This window comes from Carassius carassius, chromosome 15 (assembly GCF_963082965.1).
Source record: "Carassius carassius chromosome 15, fCarCar2.1, whole genome shotgun sequence".
NCBI classification, from domain to species: domain Eukaryota; kingdom Metazoa; phylum Chordata; class Actinopteri; order Cypriniformes; family Cyprinidae; genus Carassius; species Carassius carassius.
Genome location: NC_081769.1, coordinates 22,983,571 through 23,008,171, shown reverse-complemented (window position 1 = coordinate 23,008,171; position 24,601 = coordinate 22,983,571). Strand labels below are relative to the sequence as shown.

Sequence of the window (24,601 nt, the reverse complement as noted above, 5' to 3'; positions counted from 1 at the left end):
TCATGGCAGATCCATCATTTTTGAGGTCCACATGGTTTGTGTCTGAAACGTTATGCAGTGTGTTATAACGTGTTGGGTTTGTGGAGTTGGTTTAACCTTTCTTCTCCCTCTCTGAACCTGATACCTTCCTTTACTGCTGATTTACCCTGTCTGATATGATCCATTTCTTACTTTTTCTGCGAGTTGGTGTTGTAATGCCATCTTAAGCAAACAATGCCACACAAAAATGATCCATTAAATTAGTAAGAGTGATTTTACTTAATATACATTGAAAATGTGTCAGATGTTGTATTCAGAATGCTATATTCACAACATAGGGATGTTATCTATAAAAACTGAGACATTTGATTATTTGTGGTGTTTTTCATTCACATTTATGCAGAGAATTTGAAGAATACAGAATGTTCTTTCTCAACCCACATACATATACATGTGGTTTTTATGTCAGCAAGGTTTAATATTACTCAAAATGTATTATGCTGAATAATTTAGTTGCATAGAAATGCAAACTCTTAGCCAAAACAGTTTTTCCGTCTTATTTTTCACTCAAGTATGCTGTAGCTAGTAACATCTGACTTGGCTTTACAAAATGGCAAAGCCCAATGTAACACCTTCTGCTTCAGAAAGAGTGCATCTGTGAGATTTAACAGTGACTGGATGCATGTATATTCTGTCATTTAATGAAGTTGAATGTACTGGAGGTCCACAAAGCTTAAATTTTCCCTGATGTAAAAAAAAAAAACATAAAAAGGTTGCTTTTATTATTGAAACCTCTCTAGATGAGAGATGACCTGAATAAACATTGTTTCTTCTGTTTCCTTTCTTACAGATGAGTGATTTGTTTCGGATATACTTTCAACTACCACAAGTGTTCCAGGATTATGGGCCTCTTTTAAGGTGTGTTTGATTATTAAATCAATTATTTTAGACTTGATATGATTTTAACTGATGAATATCCCCTTCTCTATCTTTGGAGGGAAGTCTAATGGATTTATTTTTCATTTTATGTAAATAAAATAATTCCCTTGGGAAAAAGAGTAATGCAGGACTGACCATGAGGTTGAGGCTGTAATTTCTCACATGCATTTGTTAGAGAGATTTGTTACAAAGTCAAAGTGTAAAAGCACTACTGTAATAGCAGGTGCTGTAGTGTTTCCTGTGTAATTCATTTTCTTATGAGGATACCCACTCAAGCCACTTTAGCTGTCAAAAACTGACCACGACAGCCATAGTAAACCAGCTCTTCCTGCTTCCTTTCCCTGATTACCCTTTTCTCTCTCTCTCTTCACCTCCTTCATAACCGTACTTTGATTTATCCCTCCCTCGTTCTCAAGCGTCAGCTGTGTATTGACCTTCAGCACAACAGGAAACCCCCAGAGTGCCATGAACCAGAAAGCCAGAGTCCTCAGCTGGAAAGCACATAAAGGGATAGTTAACCCAAAATTAAATGAAAAATTCAGTCATTATTTACTCACCATCATGGTTTCTTTCCTATGTAGAAAACAACATTTGAATGTCTCAGCTGCTCACTTCCATACAGCTCCTTCTCAAATTCAAACTTCTCAAAAAGAGCAAAAAAAAACTTCAGAAAATTACAGAAAATTTAGCTTGACAGCGATGGTCACCATTTGCTATTCTTCTATGGAGCAACGTATAAATGAATATAACTTTTTGTGTGTGTTCCACAGAAGAAATGAATCAGTTCTGAATGACGAGATGAGGATCAATAAATAAATACAGAGTTTTGTATTGTTCTGTGATCCGTCCCTCAGACTTAATGGTTTAGAATGAAGAATCTTGTTGTTTGCTATTGTAGTTTGCATGAACATTGCAATAAATCTTTTAACTTTAGAGCTAAGCAGGCCATTTTACACTCTGCAGAATGCAGAATGGCCGTGAAATTAATCCCTGGTCCTCCTAGCATAAAACACATGCTTGACAAGTGGATTACTACCTACAGATGGCATTGGAAATATGGCTAGAAGAAGCTAAAGCTTGATCAGTTAGCTCTTTGTGGAGGTAATTACAAAAAAAGAACTCATTTAAGCTCCCTGACCCATTCACTTTTACAGACGGGTAGCAAAGAATGAACTAGATGAAGTGCAACTGAGTGGAACAGAAAGCAGGATTCCTGTGATGAGCTTTAAATGTTTATTTTTTTTAGCTCTTTTTAATTTGACACAGTCAAGCAATTGTCCGAAGTCATCCATTTAGTGCATGTTTACATAGTTTATGAAACAGCCTTTATTTATGCACATATCATAGAGCACATATCAAGTAGACAATGTAAAGATCCATCACCAAAATGTAAGAATTATTAATCTATTAGCATTTACACTATTTATTTATTTAAATATTTTTTCCAAAATTATTATAGCAGTGTGCCCCACAAATGCTAGTGTAAGGAAATAATTTAATTCCTTTCAGTAAATTATTTCCTTACACTGGTGTGTTCCCATTTCTTAGTTTTGTTGCATCTAAACAACTGGATGTCATAAATTTTCAATGAGACACCTGTGCCAGGGACCATTGTAAGTAGAAACATTATGCAAATTAGGAGCAGAAAGATTCAATGACTAACTATAGTGTGATGCAGCTGGATACCACATCCCAATAGTACTGCCTATTATAGAGACAAACATATTGGTAGCTCCAGCATTTCATCCACTCTTAAGGTCTTTGCATACTGAGTCCAAAATTTGTGTATGTTAAAAAATAAATATGACCTCACAATGTGTCAATCATGTTTACACATTGCCTACGAAACTTTTGTCCGTCATAAAAAAAAATTGGATCAAGATCAATTTTCTGCATTTTCTCATCCGTTACAAGCAATTTAATAGAAAAGGATGACAAAAAAATTAAATAAAAATAAAAAAGCATATGGAAATTTCTGACTCCGTGTGCAAGGACCTTTAGTGTAAATGTACCTTCTATTTTATTGCAAAATGCATTGATGAATTAAATGATTCATATTTTTTAAAGACTGACAGTCATATATAAATTGCAGTTAAAACTAAAAATGGCTTGAAATGTTAAATGACTTCACAGAAAGAAGGATATCTTAAGATTAGCTCATTGGCTAGAAAGATTTAGGTCCTGGTTGCTACTCTTAAGTCTTATATGCAGTCTGAACATGTCCTTAGTGGATCTTTAATGGTTCAGGTTTTTTATCCTCAACATTAGCCAAGCACGCATAAAGCATAAATTCATCTTTCTGCTTTGTAATAAAGTACCTAGTAGTGCCAAAATGTATACAAAGGACAGAGAGTTTCTCTCTTTCTCAGATTTCTCTGACTGTCCAATCTCAGCCACAGTGCTTTAATTCACTGAATACTAAGAATATACTGTGCATGGTGTTAAAGAGAAATATTGATATGCAGGGGCATATTTATTTCAGGGTATAGTGTGTTAAAATTCCTTTTATGCTTTCTGACTTTCAGTTTCATAAAAATAAAAAAACTATAGGGCTTGTAAAGCATCAATATGTGTGCCATGACACAGAAAACATTCTCTAGCAAACAACGAAAGATTAATAACTTTTCACAGTTGTTGCTTTTCACTGTATTTTGAGGACCTCCAAGAAGAGTGTCAAACAATATTCATATTATGTGCCAGTTGGGTATAGTAACTTTCATACTACTCACTGGATCAGACTTTGCATTTTCACAGGACCTTTAAAGACTAAAATGCAAAGACAAAACTAACTTACAATAAAACTACTGAGCAAGATGACGAAAAATGATCATGTTGGCGGACTTCATTTACAAAGTACAGGTAAACTAACACAGTTCAGATGGCCGATATTTATTTTTTATTTCAGAAGGGATATAAATGAAACTTGGTTCAAAGAAAGCTGGAACATCATGATTAATTTTTGATACCTTAATCCGCTTGCTTAAGAGAATTAAAATCTGATGCTGCCTATTCTTTCTAAACAAACCCCTGCTTTTAATTTAGTGTGAAATACAATATTTTGTTAAATGCTAATTTTTAAATACGGTATTAATGCAACAAATATTGAAATTTTAACTCAAATGGACAATCACGCTTGTTTATGTGCCTTGGATTTGATCGGAGTATATAGAGTCCTAGTTTAAAGCTTTTATTCATTAGCTAATTTTCTTAAAACATTGCCTTTGCAATTCACATCCTCCGAGTAAACACAATTAAACTCCGAAAGTACCCAACTCAGATTCGTTATTAATAAATAAAATGTACAAAACTATAAACTATAAAAGATTTTGTGAGCATGCCACCTTATTTAGGTGTACTTGTGTCAGTAGTTATTTGTAATGTGCCAGCAGGTACAAGTTGCTCTTAGGCTTTCTTAGAGATTAAGCTTGCAATTAAAGGACTCACTATTCAGATATTGTCATGTATCATCTGACTCATTGCTGAGAATGGCACAAAGCACACACTAATATATGAGCCCAGAATAAAACTTTATTCATAGAGATTTACCGATTTACAAGCTGGTGTCAGTGTCCAGGACGAAAGACAGGAGAGGGGTGAACTCACATTTTTGCAAGTGTTGAGTGTCCTCAGGAGAAGTAAAACTCTAGTTCACAGCTGTTCAAACACAAAGCTATTTCAGCGTGCCTAATAAGAAAAAGCCACAAGGGTTGTAAAATATTGTGTAATAAAAAGCTGTGTATGTGGAGAGTGGCAAAGATCCTAATACTACACTTTGTCCATTAATTCTGATAAGCTAGGAACTTCCGTTGCTGGCAGCGGACAGGGATCAAGAATCTTTAAATGTTTTTTAATTATTATTTTTTTCTTAATTATTTGTTCTTGTGAAGAAAAGCATCATTACTTAAATTGCTCATGATATAGACAAATCGTAGGCATTACCTAGTTTCTGTTCTGGGCCTTAAACTGTGCTGGTTATTGCTGAAAGGTGTGTTTCTACTTTCCTTAGTAAGAAGTTTTTGCCAGGCAGACAGAAAAACTCAAATAGGCAAAAATCCTGTAGAATAAAACTAAAAAAATTCACACTTTCTTCAATACTAGAACTATATTCACTATCAAAAGTTTGGGTCATCCAATTTTTTAAAAATGTTTCTGAAAGAACACTATATTCGCCAAGGCTGGATCATAAAAACAGTAATTCTGTTAAATATTGTTACAATTTTAAATAACTCTTTTCTATTTTAATATATTTATTCTTGTGATGGCAAAGCTGAATTTTCAGCAGGTATTGCTCCAGTCTTCAGTGTTACGTTGTCCCTCTGAAATCATCTTAATATGCTGATTTCTTATTGTTATAAAAGTTATTCTGCTTAATATATTATTTGTGGAAACCATTATATATTTTTCTGAATTATTTGGTGAATAGAATTTTTTAAAGAACAGCATTTATTTGAAATGAAAATATGTTGTAACAAATGTCTTCACTGTTACGTTTGATCAAAAGTATTCATTTCTTAAAACATGAATAAATTAAAAAACTTTTGAAGAGAGTACCTTGTTTAACACTGAAGTCTTTCTAAGAATGCCGCTATGCAGGATAAGAAGAGAGAGAGAGAAAAGAAAAAAAGGAAGGCAATGGGGAAATAAAAGAATTCAGACACTCATCCCACAGGTCACTAATATGACCTCATTATCATGACTTCATAGTTTCCTCCGGAGCCAAATTCCACCTGCAAAATTTCTCACTGGGATATTTACACGCAGCTATATTCACATTTTAAATCACAGACAGTGACAACACAATTGGATCTTGGAGAGCGTGTTGTTTGGGGCAGGTATGGTGTGATAAATCTGGCCTTTGGAACAGAGTGTTTGAGCCAGCCAGAATCTTTCAGATCTCTCTCCTGTGTTTGTGCATTGTATTAATGTCTAGAATGCTAGAGCCAAATTTTAAAAGTTGAGAAAGCAAGAGCATAAACCACAAGAAAATAAAATCTGGGTTGGGCTGGTGGTTTGAAAGTGCGATTCAAATGCCTTGCAGACAAACACACGCATACTGCAAAATTGTATCTCATATTTATGTCTGATTTGCATGATGTCTCAATTGATCCAAGACGCATTTGTTGCCAGAGACTTGACAGGTATGCCGTATCGGTTTTCACACCGGCTTCAGACACGGGGCCCTCATCCTACGGATCACCTTACCAGCTAACAGCAATGGATTCATGCCGCACACAAGAAACTCATGGCTCCAGACCTTGCAGACAGTTTAATACCATTAATAAGATCATTTCCTCCTCTTCCAGCCTCTCGTCAGTAAGCGTGATAACAACCATGACATCATCACAGGTAATCTCCAGCTTTAGAGATGTGACATATTGGACTCTAGATTTCAGACCTCTGGGCTTGCATATTCTTCATAATGGAAATAATGGGTCAGATCTGTCTAGTATATATATAAAAAAAGCATTAAAATATTGTTTTAAAATCAATTGTCAACAAATGCATCAGTTGAAACAAACAAGACCTATTACTATCTGTGTCCTCAGGGGGACGTGTCACATTTAATAAAGCTAAATTACTCCTGCACTTTTCCATTTGGACAAATATGTTTGGCTATTGCGTGTTTCATATGGAAATTATGAAGGCCTATGTGAATCAGAAGGTCAATATCACAGTCCGATCCATTTAAGAAATGAAACAGTAGTTCTTTTTTTCCAGATCTAGGGGTTGAAGCTCCCCAGACACCGAATGATGGCCTCCCTCCAACTCAGTCCAGTGGTGTCTGGGGTGGGGGTGTTGATGGCATGGTGAAGATTCACCCCAATCCAAAACAGAGACTTTAATGTCTCGTCATCATACAGACAGGTCACGGCAAAAACACTGAAGTCCCTGGCGAAGTCGAGCAGGTCAGGGTTAGCATGGGCCATGGAGATGAGTCGGGAGGTGTAATCCATAAAGAAAACCAAAAGCTGACAGAAACAGGAAAAATAAACGGGGAAAACACGACGGGTATATTTTTCTTTTTAGGGCCGGTCTTCCACACAGCTACAGTGAATGAAACACACAAAGGAGATGACAAACAATGCAAATAGTCTTTAATAAACCACAATAAGGCAAACACAGGCCAGACATGTATAACTTAAATAGGAGAGTTGATCAGGGTAATTAATGACAAACACCTGAACCAAATGACAATAATCAGACATGAGGGAAAACTAGGTCACACAAAACACATGGTCTTTGAGGTGTGACATATATATTATATGTGACCCTGAAGCACAAAACCAGTCATAAGGGTCAATTTTGTGAAATTGAGATTTTACATCATCTGAAAGCTTTCCAATGATGTGTGGTTTGTTAGGATAGGTTTGAAAATCTGGAATCTGAGGGTGCAAAAAATATATAAATAAAATCAATATAATGAGAAAATCACCTTTAAAGTTGTTTAAATTAAGTCCTTTGCAATGCATATTATTAATCAAAATTAAGTTTTGATATATTTACAGTAGGGAATTTACAAAATATCTTCATGAAACATGATATTTATTTAATATCCTAATGATATTGTCATAAAAGGAAAATCAATCATTTTGACCCATACAATATATTTTTGACTGTTGCTACAAATATATCCGTGCTAAGACTGGTTTTGTGGTCCACGGTCACACACACACACACACACACACACACAATTATACATAAATATATAATGCTTCATGTCAGTCCACTGCTGAACACGCAATCCTGAACTGTTCTCAAACACCACGTCAGAGATCTGGTCTCAGATCAGATTACACTCCTGTCTTGCCACCTTGCATTAACAGCAAAATTGACCCCGACGTAATGCTGCCATTTTCCCCTACATGTGGTCCTGATTTCTAGGGGAGATTTAGAGATTTGGTGTGTGCCTAACCTTTATATTCCTGCGATTCACCTTTTGTTTCACTGGATATGAAAATATTAATTCTGGGAGTAATGACAGAGCTGCAGGGGGCTCTAAAATTGGTCATGCCATTAAAGGGACTGAGTGCATTAAAGACACCTTTTCATGCAGTGTAAGGGACTTTTGTTACCCTGATTTATTTATGCAAACTTCTAATTTAGAAATTCTTTAGTTGATACAAAGTCAGACCCATATGTGAATCTGTTTGCAAGACATACGCCAGATTTATTGAGTGTGTAAATGTTATATGAATTATTGATCTATATTAAAGGTGGTTTTGCATATTTGGATGTCAGCAAAGCCTATCATTTCCAAATGAAAGCTGAAAAAAAGAAAACCCTTTCCATCATAACTGGCTGTTTAAACAAACGTATATTATGAAACATTCAAAGCGGTTCTAAAATGTCAAATTTTTTCATGACTGAAAATATTTCATCTGCTTATTTGGCTGCGTAGTGCATACATGTTTCTGTCGCACATTAGGTGCCTCTCAGTAAAAGCAGCAGGTTTTTGTGAGCGATCCATCCCGAGTTCTGTTTATGAGACTGACTCTGTAATTCTCTCTCAGACTTGGATGAAACAAATGACTTCAATGGCTGCCAGTCCTCTCTTAACAGAAGAGAAAATGTCTCAGTAGTTTTGCATTCCTAATTAAAAAGGCCACACAGTCTAGTGGACTTTGGATTTTGTTTAATTAAACTCAAATTATCTGTTGTGTCTCATCAATTGCAGTAAACCTTTCATTAATCTCTCTGAAAAGGCCAAGAAAATGAGGAGCAAAAAATATGGTGCATGCTGTGCAAATAAAATACATTACAGCACAGTGTAATTACAGCGGCAGGCCACAAACAAAACAACTTCTGCAATAAATCAAACATTTGCATTCAAATCTCTGTTGAAATGGCGTTTCAATTTTTGCACTTTAAAAGACCGGTAAAAATGTAAAAGATTATTAAGCTGGTAGTGCATCCTGATGGCCACATTCAGCTTGTCAGGATGCACTACCTCTCTATTAAGGTACTGTCTACGAACGCAGCTGTTGCATGCAGTATAGAGTCTCACTAAAGCTAAGTACAGTGTGGTCAGTACACTGGTGGGAGACCGTCTGCTGCAGCTAGTTTTAGTCCAGCCAGCAGGGGGTGATCATTCCTTGGCTTGAATGGTTGCAAAAGTTCTAGTGTAATAATGCAGACTTTGGACTGTGAAAAGGAGAATCCTGCATATGAGGCATTAAACTGGCCTCCTAACATTCTGTTGTCATTAATTCCGAACCTTAATCATTCATTTGACCTCATTGTTTTAGCTGGTAGTGAATCCTGTTGGCCGCATTGAGCTTCATTAAACAACAAATACAGATTGGATGGTTGCAGTTTGATAAATTCCACACTCCTCAATATTTGTAAATAACAATATTTAATTTGATTAATATTTATTTGATTGAAGTATCTGTACTCTCAGTACTCATATCATCAGATAATTATATTTCACAATAAATGCAATGTGATTAACCAAATTACCAGATCTTTAAAATTTATATATTTTAGATAAACATAAATATTTAAATGTAAATAATAATAATAATAGTACTCTTTTTGCTTAATGCACGATATTGATCTGGTTGTTAATCTGTGCATGTTTCATTTGAAAAAATAAAATAAAATGTTGATCTTTTAATGTTTAATATAAAACAACAGCCTTCTCTCTTTGATGTGTGCAGGACTTCTCCTATTAATTATTCTGCTAAAACCCAAAGTCAAATCAACAACCGATGCCTCCCCAATTAAGTCCCAGTATAATATCTTTTCTTTTTTAATCCATTATATTTGGATGTACCTCATAATACAGAATAATTATGTGGCTTCTTCCATTTTATTGCGACTTTAAGATTCAGATCTTATTTGTGTGTGTGTGGTTACCAGAGTCACACATGCAATTTATTATAGCAAGGGTTATACCTCAGTATTTAATAACTATTCAAAAGTCTAATTGCATAAATATGTTTTTTTAGACCCATATGGAAAAAGTTTGAAAGCCCAGAGATAAGGCTGTCTATACTGTCTGACAAAACATGACAAAGGCTGCAGACACATTTCATATCAAAAGAGCTCACTGGCTTTCTTCTTGTGTGTATTGTGTGAGCTGAGAATAACACCTGTTAACCTCCAAACCTTGGGGAAGTTTATCTTCCAATAATCCAGATTTTAGTATTCGCTATTTTTCAGGACATGGTATACATATCTACTTATACAGTAAGAATACATAGGATGACAGTGTTTTACATGCTTCTCAAACTTAGTAATATATTCTGTGAAAATGTGAAAGTGCAAATCAAGCAGTCATGTGTCTAGTGGTTCTTTTTTGATCTCTTCGTTTGTCTAACACAATATATAAACATCAACATTTATAATTATTTATATTTCTGGCATTTCTGCTTGTTTTTAAAGTTGTTATTATTATTGTCATTCATAACAGAAACCAATATGATTGATACATTAAAATAACTACGATTAATCTATTTTAGTTTTTTTTAGATTACAAAAATTTCAAGAATTGCATGTTTTTAATTTACTCTCATCCGTTTAATTTATTCTCATCCGTATATATATATATATATATATATATATATATATAAATCAAATGTAATGAAAAATGTAGCTTTCTCGTAAATTCTATTCTTTCCTACGCGGGTCAAAATGACCTGTGAGGGACACTTTTGTTACTTTTTATATTGCACCCATTTTTTTTGTTGTTTTTGTGTGTGTATTCCCGGTGCAAGTGTGACAAAAGTAAAGAAATTTTGAACCAGTACGATCAACACACGATTTTTAGAAATTTTTTTTTGAAAATCATTTTCAACCGAGGGGACGGATGAAGGTTAAGAGCACTATTAAATACATTTTAAGGGGCTGGATATATATATATATATATATCCAGCCCCTTAATATATATAATTATATATATATATAAAATTATGTATAATTTATTGTAATTTATTATAATTTTAATATAATTAAAATATATAATAATAATAATTTATTTATTTATTCAAGACAAGACAAACAGATTTGACTTCTTTTCTAGACCTAGTCGTCCCCCACTGTGGGGCCTCAGCAAACTTCCAGTGAAAATAAAATATTATTATTATAATAAAACTCTAATCTAAATTCAAATTTATATCCATACACACACACACACACACACACACACACACACACACACACACACACACACACACATACATATCCGTCCCAAATTTTAAATTTTTATCACACACGCCACCTATGAATAATTAAGTAGGTCGATTTGCATACAGTTTTGTTGATGTTTGGAGGACTGCGTGACGACCACGCCCACTCTGATGCGTTCCTCCTGGGCAGAAGCACGTGATTGGCGTGTTTACTCATGGTACAATGTAGCGCCTATGAGACCATCAACCTCAGCCGAATAATCAATTATACGGTCACGCTCAGGATCAAAACTACTTACTGGGTTGACATCAGGCCCTTCGCTGACTAGTGACTGCTAGATGCATCTGAGAAAAGGGAAGTCGAGTGAATAGCCTGAGGGCGAGTGAGCCATACAGACAGACGAGGGGAAAGGTAAGATTGACATATTGTGCACCTTTAGATATTTGACGTTGTTGTAAAATCATATTAACCGTTTGAATTTGTACTGCACTCACCTTGACTGCATATCAGCTAACGCAAGTCTAATGCAAACGCTATCATAGTAGTTTAATAATTCGCTGTGGCTTTGAGGAAGTTGACATTGAACCTGAAATACCAACGACTGTGGAAGTGACCAACAATGTTAGATGAACAATGAGAAGAAAAAAAATGTGTCAATATCTCGATACGTCCCGTTTTCAGTGCATGTTTACATGTTTATGTTTCAATCACATGGAACGCTGTGTCGGGCTGCGTCTCAAAACCTATCGAGCTGTCTACCTAGACAGCATGTTTAGGAATCAGAGCTGCAGTTGTATATTATGCCGACATTGTTGTCTGTCTAGTCTGCTGGCTATATTTGAGATACTTTCTATGACTGGTATTAATATGTACAACATGTTTTGTATTTTTGACAATGATAATTAATTAGAATTAGAATGCAACAATTTAAATATGCATTATGAAAATTCATACTACTATAATGTTGATTATAACTCTAAAAATACTAATAACAAGCCATAATGTTGTTTAATAAATTATAAATGTCTAAAAGACAAAAATTTTCAGCAAAAATTTGGTCCCTGATATTTTAATTCTAGTGGTCAAACTGATTATTGGTTAATCTCTGATGTTGCAGGTTTATATCTTTAGGGTGGGCTCTTTTTAGGGATACTGTACCACCAGATGCATTCCTAATAGCATCTCTGCTGCTAGCCTCATTATGGGCCTTATAGAGGAGACTGACGTAGAGCGTGAGTAACACTCTTATCCACTTTGCACACTATTTCATGTCAAGGAATATCATGTTAGTCCACACACCTACGTACAACACATGTATGTGAACAGGATCTTGTGACAATGCATGTGTAGAGCAGTTATAATGTCCTGAATCATTTTTTTCTGTTAAACAGTGTTGGTTTTCATCTCCAGTGTCTCAATGTACAAAGCAACACTGGATACTTGTAGTGCATTTGGCTGCTATACATAGAGGTTATGGCAGGTTGATGTAGTTGAAAATATATCTTCGTATTTTCAGCCTTTTGACAATATTAATATACAGCTCAACATTTGTGTATTTCTTCTGAAAGTGTTTTAAAAAGGGTGTCTTTTTGTAATTAGAAGAACTATAATTTTAGCCTAACAATAAATGTTGGCAAGTAGATTCAAAATGATGAATGCACTGTAATTAAGAGTTACAACAGTAGAAAAAAGTTAAACATGACATAACAAAATGTAGTCATCTTCTTTTACATCCACCAGTTTAGACGTGCATAGTTATTGGAAACGGAATTGTCTAATTAAAAACGTACTACATTCATCACAATACATGTGTCACGGAGCGCGCGCCTGTCACTGAGCGCGCACCTTCACCTCTCTCCGGTCTCATTCGCTCCTTGTCACCTGAGTTCTAGGACTGCAATTCCCATCCTTCCCTTCTGCTATCATTAGTTTCCAGCCCTGTCTGGTTTTCTCATCAGCATCATCATATCCACCTGTTAATCATTATCCCCCATTTATCTGGACTGCCTGGTTCTGTGTTTCTCTGTGAAGTGTTGTTTTACCACGCTGCATGTTGCTTCGTGCTACCTTAGTGTTTTATGCTCTGTGCATCCTTGGTTTGATACCTGCTTCAATAAAGTCCTGCAGATGGATCCGACTGCCTCTACTTCGTCATTACAGAACACTTCACCACCACAGGATCCAGCAGACTTCCTGAGTCTTGCTTCCGAGGTTCATTCCCAGGCATCTGTGTTACTCACACACCAACAGCAGCTGACCAAGTTAACGAATCTCACCGAAGAACTTGTGAGGTCTGTTCATACTCTCACTCTGCAGAGCGCGGTCGCTAATTCAGCTCAAGCTCCCGCTGCACCTGTGCCCGTCACATCAAGCGTGAGTACGGCTGCATGCAATCCCAAATTATCTCTACCAGAGAAGTTTAATGGCTCACCAGCTGCCTGTAGAGGATTTCTGTTGCAGTGTGAATTGTTCGTCAGCCAGCAACCCCAGCTGTATCCCAATGACGCGTCCCGCGTTTCATTCATCTGCTCACTACTCACCGGGAGGGCGTTGGAGTGGGCGACTGCTCTCTGGTCTGGGGGTCATCATACCTTTCCCTCCTTTAATGTGTTTATGTCTCAATTTAGAGAGGTATTTGAACATCCCGCTGGCGGCAAGGAACCAGGGGAGCAACTCCTCACATTAAGTCAAGGGAATTCCACCGCGGCGGATTACACGCTTTCCTTCCGCACCCTGGCAGAGCAGACGGGGTGGACAGAGTCCCTGCTTAAACTGCTGTATCGTAGGGGGCTGCAAACGCATCTGCAAGGGGAATTGGCGTGTCGCGATGATGGGATGTCCCTCGGAGAACTTATGGAGCTTGCCATTCGCCTCGACAATCTCATCCGCTCTCGACGCACGCCTCTCACATCCAGCTTTTTCACTCCTCCCCCTTCCGGCACGGATTACGAGCCTATGCAGGTCGGCTTCACACATCTCACCACAGAGGAACGTGAGAGAAGGATGCGGAGTAAATTATGCCTGTACTGTGGCCAAGCCGGTCATCAGAGAGTTTCATGTCCTGTAAGACCCAGATCCAGTGATACCTCTGCGGTGAGTCCTTTGATTAATTCTCCATGTTCTCTCACCCTCGAAGTTTCATTGTATTTTAATGGGAGTAGTTGTGAAACAAGAGCTTTAATTGACTCTGGTGCCGCTGGTAATTTTGTCGATTTGGAGTTTGCCTTGTCTAAAAATATCTCTCTCATTCCTTGTGAGTCTCATGTGGCTGTGGCCGCTCTGGATGGACGCCCCCTGGGGACAGGGGAGGTACAATACATCACGCAGCCTCTGACGCTCAGCTACGGGTCTCGTCACACGGAGAGAATTCAGTTGTACTCAATAAACTCACCCCTTCATCCTGTGATTCTGGGATTGCCATGGCTGGAGAGACACAACCCTCTCATTTCCTGGGTCGACAGGAGAATCAATCAATGGTCCCCTTTCTGTCACGCCCACTGCTTGCCTGCTCTCCATGGTCCTGAATCTAGCCACAGTTCCCCCGAGAGTGTGAATCTGCAAGGAGTTCCTGCTGTATATCATGATCTGGCTCAGGCTTTCAGCGAGAGAGAGGCTTCACTTTTACCCCCGCACCGGTCCAGTGACTGCGCCATTGAACTTCTACCTGGAGCCGTTCCCCCGCACGGCCGTGTGTATCCACTTTCGCAACCGGAGACTGAGGCCATGAGAGCGTATATCGAGGAACAGCTTGCTAAAGGATTTATCACCACTTCCACATCCCCGGCGTCCGCGGGTTTTTTCTTCGTCAAGAAGAAGGACGGGAGTCTTCGGCCCTGCATCGATTTCCGTGGTCTCAATGAGGTAACTGTGAAATATCGATACCCTCTGCCTTTAGTCCCTGCAGCACTGGAGATGCTTCGCTCAGCCCGGTACTTCACCAAATTGGATTTGAGGAACGCTTACAACCTCATTCGCATACGGAGAGTTGACGAGTGGAAGACGGCCTTTTCTACGACTACTGGCCACTATGAGTATCGGGTAATGCCCTTCGGGCTGTCCAATAGTCCTTCTGTGTTCCAGTCTTTCGTTAATGAGGTCTTCCGGGACATGCTGAATCAGAGGGTTATTGTTTATATTGATGATATCTTGATTTTTTCAGAGACTCTCGAAGCTCATGTACGGGACGTGCGTGCAGTTCTCAAACGTTTGATTAAGAATCAGCTCTACGCCAAAACTCAGAAGTGCGAGTTTCATCAGACGCGCATCACCTTCCTGGGATATGTCATCAGCGCTGAGGGGGTTCTCATGGATGACAGCAAGGTCAAGGCCGTGGTGGACTGGCCTCAACCTTCTTCTGTGAAGGAGTTACAGCGATTTCTGGGGTTCGCCAACTTTTATCGTAGGTTCATTCGTAACTTCAGTCTCATTGTGGCTCCTCTCACATCTCTTCTCCAGGGCGGGAAGCGCTTCCGATGGTCTTCTGAGTGTACTGCAGCATTTAATCAGCTGAAAGAGAGATTCACTGCCGCACCCATCCTCCATCATCCATCATCCATCATCCATCATCCAGACCCGGAGAGGGAGTTCGTCGTGGAGGTTGACGCCTCGAACTCTGGAGTGGGTGCGATCCTGTCCCAATGTCACGGTAACCCTGCAAGAATGTTTCCCTGTGCCTTTTACTCCCGCAAGTTAAGCTCGGCAGAGCGCAATTATGATGTGGGTGACCGGGAGCTTCTAGCCATGAAGGCTGCCCTGGAGGAATGGAGGCACTGGCTGGAGGGGGCACGTCAACCTTTCACCGTCCTCACAGACCACCGAAACCTTGAATACATCAGGTCTGCCAAGCGTTTGAATGCTCGCCAGGCTCGCTGGTCACTGTTTTTCTCCCGTTTCAATTTCAGGATCACGTACAGACCTGGGTCCAAGAACGGGAAGGCTGATGCTCTGTCTCGTCAGTTCGAGGATTTCAACAAAATCACCAAGCCAGAACCCATCCTACCTCCCACTCTGATCGTGGCACCTGTGCAGTGGGATATTATCTCTGAGGTCACTGAGGCTCAACAAGCCCTTCCTGTACTGGCCGAGTGTCCTGTGGACCGCCTTTTCGTGCCTCTCGAGCTCCGTGAGCGGGTGCTTCAATGGGTTCACTGCACACCCAGCGCGGGACACCCAGGTATCACTGCTACTGTACAGTTAGTCTCCAACCGCTTCTGGTGGTCCACACTCCGGGCTGATGTTATCAAATTCATCCATCAATGTTCCACCTGTAACACTGTCAAATCTTCCCACCTTAAACCTGCCGGTCTCTTACAGCCACTTCCAGTTCCTCAGCGCCCGTGGTCCCACATCGCTGTGGATTTCGTAACGGATTTACCTCCGTCTCAGGGATTCACCACAGTGCTGTCAGTCGTGGATCGCTTCTCCAAGTCCTGTCGTTTCATTCCCCTTAAGGGTCTACCCACTGCCATGCAGACTGCGGAGGAACTTCTCAATCACGTATTTCGTCTGTTTGGTCTCCCCGAGGACATTGTCTCCGACCGTGGCCCTCAGTTCACTTCCCGTGTATGGAGGGGACTTTGGAAAAGTGAAAAGAAAGTGAAAAAAAAAAGTGAAAGTGAAGTGACATTCAGCCAAGTATGGTGACCCATACTCAGAATTTGTGCTCTGCATTTAACCCATCCGAAATGCACACACACAGAGCAGTGAACACACACACACACTGTGAGCACACACCCGGAGCAGTGGGCAGCCATTTATGCTGCGGCGCCCGGGGAGCAGTTGGGGGTTCGATGCCTTGCTCAAGGGCACCTAAGTCGTGGTATTGAAGGTGGAGAGAGAACTGTACATGCACTCCCCCCACCCACAATTCCTGCCGGCCCGGGACTCGAACTCACAACCTTTCGATTGGGAGTCCGACTCTCTAACCATTAGGCCACGACTTCCCTTAAAGTTCTACGGACATACTGTTACGAGAACCAACAGGACTGGAGCCGATTCTTGATTCTTGGAGTTGCTCCAAACTCAATATCAACATCAGCCTCACCTCTGGATACCACCCGCAGTCTAATGGTCAGGCTGAACGGGCGAACCAGGACCTCATTCGGTTTCTACGGACATACTGTTACGAGAACCAACAGGACTGGAGCCGATTCTTGGTTTGGGCGGAGTACGCCCAAAATTCCCTGGTAAAGCCTGCCACTGGTCTAACGCCCTTCCAATGTGTCTTAGGTTTCCTACCCCCTCTCTTCCCGTGGTCAGGAGAGCCGTCAGACCTCCCTGCAGTGGATACGTGGTTGCAACGCAGCGAGGCCACTTGGAATACCGCTCATGTCCATCTGCGACGTGCCATCCGCCACTTTCAACTTCATGCGGATCGTAGGAGACGTGAGGGTCCGCGGTATAGGCCTGGACAGTGGGTGTGGCTCTCCACCCGTGATCTGCGTTTAAGGCTCCCAAGCAAGAAGTTGTCCCCTCGCTTCATTGGGCCCTTCAAGATTCTTCGACAGATCACTCCGGTCTCATTTCGTTTGGCACTCCCAGCACATTATAGAATCTCACCCACCTTTCATATGTGTCTTTTCAGACCCGCTCCCGCTCCCAGTAGAGAGGAGGCTCAGGAGGGGATCGGTTCCGTGCAGGCTCCCCCAATTGAGGTCGGAGGCGAGGAGGCATACGGGTACGAGACATCTTGGACTCCAGACGTCGCGGCGGGGTACTGCAATACTTGATTGACTGGGAGGGCTATGGCCCTGAGGAACGTTCCTGGGTCAGGTCTCAGGACGTCCTGGACCCTGCTCTTCTTACCACCTACCATCACACTCACCCAGATCGTCCCGCTCCAAGACCCCGTGGAAGACCCCGCCGTCGTTCAGGTCCTCACTTCCGGAGCCGCTCGCAGGGTGGGGGCTCTGTCACGGAGCGCTTCACCTCTCTCCGGTCTCATGCGCTCCTTGTCACCTGAGTTCTAGGACTGCAATTCCCATCCTTCCCTTCTGCTATCATTAGTTTCCAGCCCTGTCTGGTTTTCTCATCAGCATCATCATATCCACCTGTTAATCATTATCCCCCCTTTATCTGGACTGCCTGGTTCTGTGTCTCTGTGAAGTGTTGTTTTACCACGCTGCATGTTGCTTCATGCTACCTTAGTGTTTTATGCTCTGTGCATCCTTGGTTTGATACCTGCTTCAATAAAGTCCTGCAGATGGATCCGACTGCCTCTACTTCGTCATTACAACATGTTGCTTCATTTCATATTACCAGCAGATTTCTTGATAATCCACTACTGTTCAAAGGTTTGGGATTTTTGATGTAAAAAAAAAAAAAAGAATTCTCTTATGTATTTACTTAATCAAAATTACAGTAAAAACAGTAAATAAGAAATATTGTTAGAATATAAATGAACTGTTCTTTATTTTAATAATTTTTAAAATATAATTTGTTCCTGTGATGGCAAAGCAGAATTTTCTGTTACTCCAGTCAAATGTAACATGAGCCTTCTGAAATCATTCTAATATACTGATTATGAAAACCGTTATTCTGCTGAATTTTTTTGGATGGAATAGAACGTGGATAGAAAGTTCAAAAGAACAATATTTATTTGCAATAGAAATGTTTTGTAAAATACATGTTTTTGTTTTTACACTCTGTTTTGATCAATTTAGTTTAACCCTGCCAACTAAAAGTATAAATATCTTTTAAAATATATATATAAAATAATACTCCAAACATTTAAATATTATTGTATTTAATGTTTATTAATCAATATTTGCCTGGATATACTGTATATACCTTTACACGTCTTTATTAATATGAAACTCTTTTATGAAGTGAAATCCCTTAAAGAGTTGTTCAATATAATTTTGCCAGAATAAGTTTTACCATGTTAATGTAAAAAAAAAAAAAAAATGTGTGATATAACTTGTGTTTGTATGTTTGCTGGTTTTTATTGTATTTGTTATATTTGTATTTTCTGAATTGTTTTTGCCATGAAAATAGCCTAAGATGCTGACATGGCATTAAGTAAAATTATACTACTACTACTTTATTAATATCACTTGTAGATACCGAAAGGGCATATTTAGTGCAAAACAAAAACACCTGTTTTTCATTTAAAATGGACTCCCCCATGAATCTAGTCTTTCCTTTCTCTTATCCCATTAGTGTCTTTCAACACTGTTCTTTAGGTTGGATCTGAAGCTAATTGCCCAATGAATATGTTTAGGCAACTCGTTTACTCAGTGCGCTGTAGGTAGATTAGAATAATCTAATCGGATGGGTCTGTATGTGGAAATTAAGTGAGGTTAAAATGTCCAGATGTTGCATAGTCTGTTTTAAGATATTCAGCATTGCAGATCTTCCTCCTTACGTTGTACCGTCTGTATTGTGAGTTTAGGGGCAGGAGTGAGTCATATGCATCAATCATGTCCTCAGTGCAAAGCTCATGACTAACTATAGTGCATATCTCAGAGTTAATTACACTAATCCCAATGATTAATTGACCACCCACTCACTAAAGAGTTGTTTTTGAGCAGGCAAGAAACCACATTTTCTGGTGTTAAAAGAATATGTTTGTGTAGGAGTGCTCTGTCTGGATTTACCACATAGTCTGATAGTACTAAAACCTATAAAATGATTTGAGGTCAGTTGGTCTTTTGAGAAACAGACACAGTAACAGAACAATAGAAAAGCTGTTCTTGTATACATTGCTGTCCAAAAGTTTGGGGTCAGTAAGATTTTCTAGTAAAGATATTAATAAATTTATTCAGCAAGAATGCAGTCATTAAATCCAAAATACATTTTTAGTAAAGACGTTTAAAATGTTTATAAAAGATTTTGTTTTTGCTAATATTTATTCTGAAGAAAGATAAACATGTATATTATGAATGCCAAAATATTAAATATCATAGACGAACATTTACTTGGAACTGAACCATATAGAGCTTTAAAAATGAAGATGCCAAAAGATAAGATTGTTAAGACCCAATATCTAAAAGGGCTTTAAGATATATTTAATACATTTTGAACTACAGGCCTGAAAACTTTGCAGAATAACTTGAAAAGTGCTCTTTCCCCATTTTTGAATGGTCACCATTGGCACATAATGCAACAAAGATTGCTAAATTCAACAGATTTTAGTAAAAGACCTACCAATCTCTGTGTGAAAGTAACATTATGATGCTGCTATCTTACTTTAGTAAATTTTACACCCCTTTAATTTGGCTCTAGATCTCAGATGAAAATTGCCATTTTGACCCCCTTCTACAAAATAGTGGATCACTCCGTAAATATTAATTCACGACATTTTATATTTTGGTTTTCATCACTATACATGTTTATCTTTCTTCAGAATAAATATGAGCAAAATCTAAAATTTGACACGGAATGACCCTTCTATTTGACATACATGCTGTTTTTCGAACTTTCTATTAAAAAGAGAATCTTGCACAAAATGTATCAGTTTTAATAAAAATATCAGGGAACACAACTGTTTTCAACATTCAGCTTTGCCATCACGGGAATAAATTACATTTTTAATATATATTAAAATAGAAAATATGTACCAGTACACACATATCAGCAATTCATACCTATATCCATCACGTTCTGTTCATGAATGAATGTGTTTGTTTTATCCAATCAGAGGTGACCCTGGCTCTTCTGGATGCTGCCAATGACAGGGACCCAGTGGTGTAGGAACAGGTCAGGAAGTCCATCTTGACACTGGCAAACCAGCAGCCTGATAACGTCCTGTCCATGTGCCAGGACTACCTTCTCAAACATCCCAAGGTCAGCCAAAGCGTTTCCTTAAAACATTAACATGTTTTATGGAGGTTTTTCAAGGTTTTGTATGTGCATTCCTTTAATGGTTATGTAGATTATTGCTGAATGTCATGGATTTTATATGGCCTTTATGATACGTAAAGCATCAAATATTAGAAGGCATCATGAAATCAGTCTCATCTTTGTAGATTTAGATATACTACCATTCAAAGTTTGGTGCAAGTAAACTTTTTTTAACTTGAAGAAATGTATTTGTTTACTCCGCAAGGATGCATTAAATTGATAATTAGAATTGACAATAAAGATGTTATAAAAGATTTCTGTTTCCATAAATATAGCCAGCACAACAGTTTTCAACATTGATAATGATCAGAAATATATCTTGATTGCTATTTGCTTTTCCATCACAGGAATACTTTTTGTATTTACAGGAAAATTTTTTGTAATTAATACTGTAACGCATTAAAACTTCATAATCATCGGGAAGAAGGAGACGGGAACCGGCGGACAATCAAATCAAACTTTAATAATCAAAATAAACACAAAACAGTGCGGCAGCCCCTCACGGCCAACTGCCGCACACAAACAAAATCAATTCGGGGTGTAGGCGGTTGCGATGGGTCGGGTATTGGTAAACATAATGATCGCTCACTGCTGTCAACGTTTTTTGTGCCTTTGAATCATGTCGTCATGTCACTCCTCAAGTAGTCCAATAATTTGTCACGATTGAAGTTCAAAGTGTACACGCACCGTTCTGAATGTGCACACACCCAACCATCTAATCACGTGAACAGCTTCAGTTGACTGACGAAGACCGTGAACACGGGTGATTCATGTAAGCAAATCCAATAAATTGTCTTTCATTTTTATATGCAGGTCTAGTAAAATTTAACCAATCAATTGATCACTTTTGTCATGATTCCATAACATTAATGTTAAACGATTCTGGTCTAACTTTGCAAAGTAACGCCATGTTGGTTATTGCTTACTTCTAGCTAGAAAGTTTAGCAGCTTCTACAAGGCTTGAAATTGACAACATTTTTGTCGCATATGCTCCTGAAATTTAATCTGTGCGACCTAAAAATATATTTAGGAGTAACGTTATATGCGCAGAGCTTATGAGCATATCTGTCCACTAATGACTCGTCCGATTTGCGAACTAATGACTCCTTTGAACCGATTCACTTTAATGAATGCTTAAATCTGATCTGGGTCGAGTTTCCCGATAACAATGTATCTTAGCTCTGAAGAGCGCTCTCAACGTGCAAGGTTATAAACGCTTGCCGCAATTCCACGCGCTTTTCCCGAAAACTTTACTTGACATGAACGAGTTCTACCTGTCCATTCACGAAATTCGTGCTGAAATACAACCTATGGAATCGTATTCTGAACGTTCAACCTAATAATCGTCTTCTGTTGTGAATCATATAAGTTTATAATAAAGCACTGACAAAATGGCTGAACAAAAACAAAAGATACCTTTCAAAAATATAGAGGCAAATAAAGATGTTATTTTTAATAGATGTAAAGGACACCATAGTAATAAGGAAAAACAAAACATCTGGGAGGACAAGAAATGCCCAATAAATGGCTAGTTTACGTGCACGTCAGCAGCAAGTTATTGACAGATTTTTTGGATTTCTTCCCTATTTTGCCCAGTCTTTGAAGCATATTTCCCACATTACTCCTTTATGATTTTTTTTTGTTCAATCATTTAATTTAGATGTGTATTTAAATTTTTCTTCCCTTTTTTAATTATTTAATTTATAAATTCATTTAAACAAAAAACAAGTACAATATTTTTTATTAATTTATTATTATACTATATAAATTATGTCACTGTGTGCATGTGGTGTGGAGGGGGGGGGGGTAAGTGCACTGTATAGTTTCCTGCTTTTTGTCCTTTGTCGATCACACCTATGATGTTATTCAAACATCTGATTTCTTTGTTTGTGTGGAGATTTTCCTTTGAAGAGGTCAAAATCACAATTTCCCTAAACAGAAAGGAAAATGATAATTTAGTGCATGTTTCTTTAAAAAGGAAACACATAAATCTAATCTGTAATAAACCTCTTATCTGTAACCAGAGCTCTTCCTTTTATTGATTTGTAATGCCTAGTGTTGCAGGGGAAAGCCACTGCTCACAGACAGGCCTGTGTTTCTGTGTTTTGTGCCTCTTATTTGGCTAAAGTTCGTTTTAATAGTTTTTAATAGACCTACTTTATAAAAGTTGAATTAGGATGTATGAACCTGTGATAAATTTAGAATTATGGATACCATGTCTTTGATGTTGGATTTCTGTAGTACCTGTGCATGAGTTTACTTGCAGGTTATCTTTGTCTTCTGTAGCTGGTGGTCGGGCACAGAGTGGTGATCTTGCAAACCATTGAATTGGTGATGAAGAGCAGGATTGATGACATCAGTTACCCCAAGATCAGGAGTGTCATACAGCTAGCTTCAGATGAGATGACGAAATCAAAGGTGGGACGGCTGACTTACACTACTGTTCTGAAGTTTGAAGGTCAGTAAAGTTAATACTTCATATTAGAATGATCATGTGATGCTGAAGACTGGCGTAATTGCTGCCGAAAATTCAGCTTTACCATTCCAGGAATAAATTCTAAATATATAGGAAAAAAGTTATTTTAAATTACAATAATATTTCACAATATTACCGTTTTCATTGTAACTTTGATGAAACTAAAGACTTTGGAGAATGTATATATATATATATATTTTTTTTTTTTTTTTTTTTTTTTTTTTACATTTGAACAATCTTACTGACCTCAAATGTTTAAACCATTCCATTAAAACTATAAAGAACAGGTTTTTGTTTTGAGTCATTTGCTTTTAAATTACATTTTGGAAAATAGTTATGTGACATCTAGAAAAGTTAAGTAACACAAAGCGTTACTTTTCTTAGTTATTTATTGTTTGTGAATTTAATATACTACACAAATTATACAGTGATGATTTTTATATTTAAACCTACAGTAAAACGAATTGTCCACTCTGTATAGGAGGTTGTCCCAGAATGGCAGCAAGCAGCTAGTAATATTCTGGTTGCTGTGGGAAACAAATATATTAATGACATCATGGAGGAGATACTTTGCAAGTTCCATCCAGGAGTTCTGCCTCACTTTTTTGTGGTCCAAACACTAGCCAATCTCTCTGACTCAAATGGTACGTATCTTTAATCAGAACGCCTGAAATTAATTTAGCGCTTTCTCTAGTTATGCCTATACATTTTAAATGCACGTTTTAACTTTATGAAATGAAATGGAAGTTACAGTTACAGACCTGATGCAACCTTTGAAGTTAGATCATGCTTTTGACAGTTAATCATTATTGTTTCTGTTCCTCATTTCACTGAACTTTAGGGAAATTATGAGTAATAAAATAAAAGGGCTTTGTTTAAGTGTGTTTAAGGCCTGTGTTAAGTTTTTGAACTGTTTTGATATGTTTGACTTCTACCCACATTATACGGCACGGTGCTTTTTCTCAATGCTATAATAGGGACCATGCTACCTATGCTGGGCATGACCAAACAAGACTACATGAAATGGGTCTTCTCATCTGGTAAGTTCAGTTATAGATCTGCGTAAAGTGGTAAATTTTCTGTATCAGCCAAATGAATGATTTTTAAGAAATAAAGTCACTTATGCTCTCTTAGGACTCCATTTATTTGATCAGATAATCTATATTAATGTACTATAAAGTTATTCATTTGATGGCAAGGCTGAATTTTCAGCAGCCATTACTCCAGTCTTCA

General features: G+C 38.2%; 1 pseudogene; it reads left to right on the top strand.

Moving 5' to 3' along the window:
- Positions 1-13,662: 13,662 nt before the first annotated feature.
- LOC132157929 (maestro heat-like repeat-containing protein family member 1) overlaps positions 13,663-24,601 on the top strand; it is a 32,211-nt pseudogene continuing 21,272 nt past the window's right edge.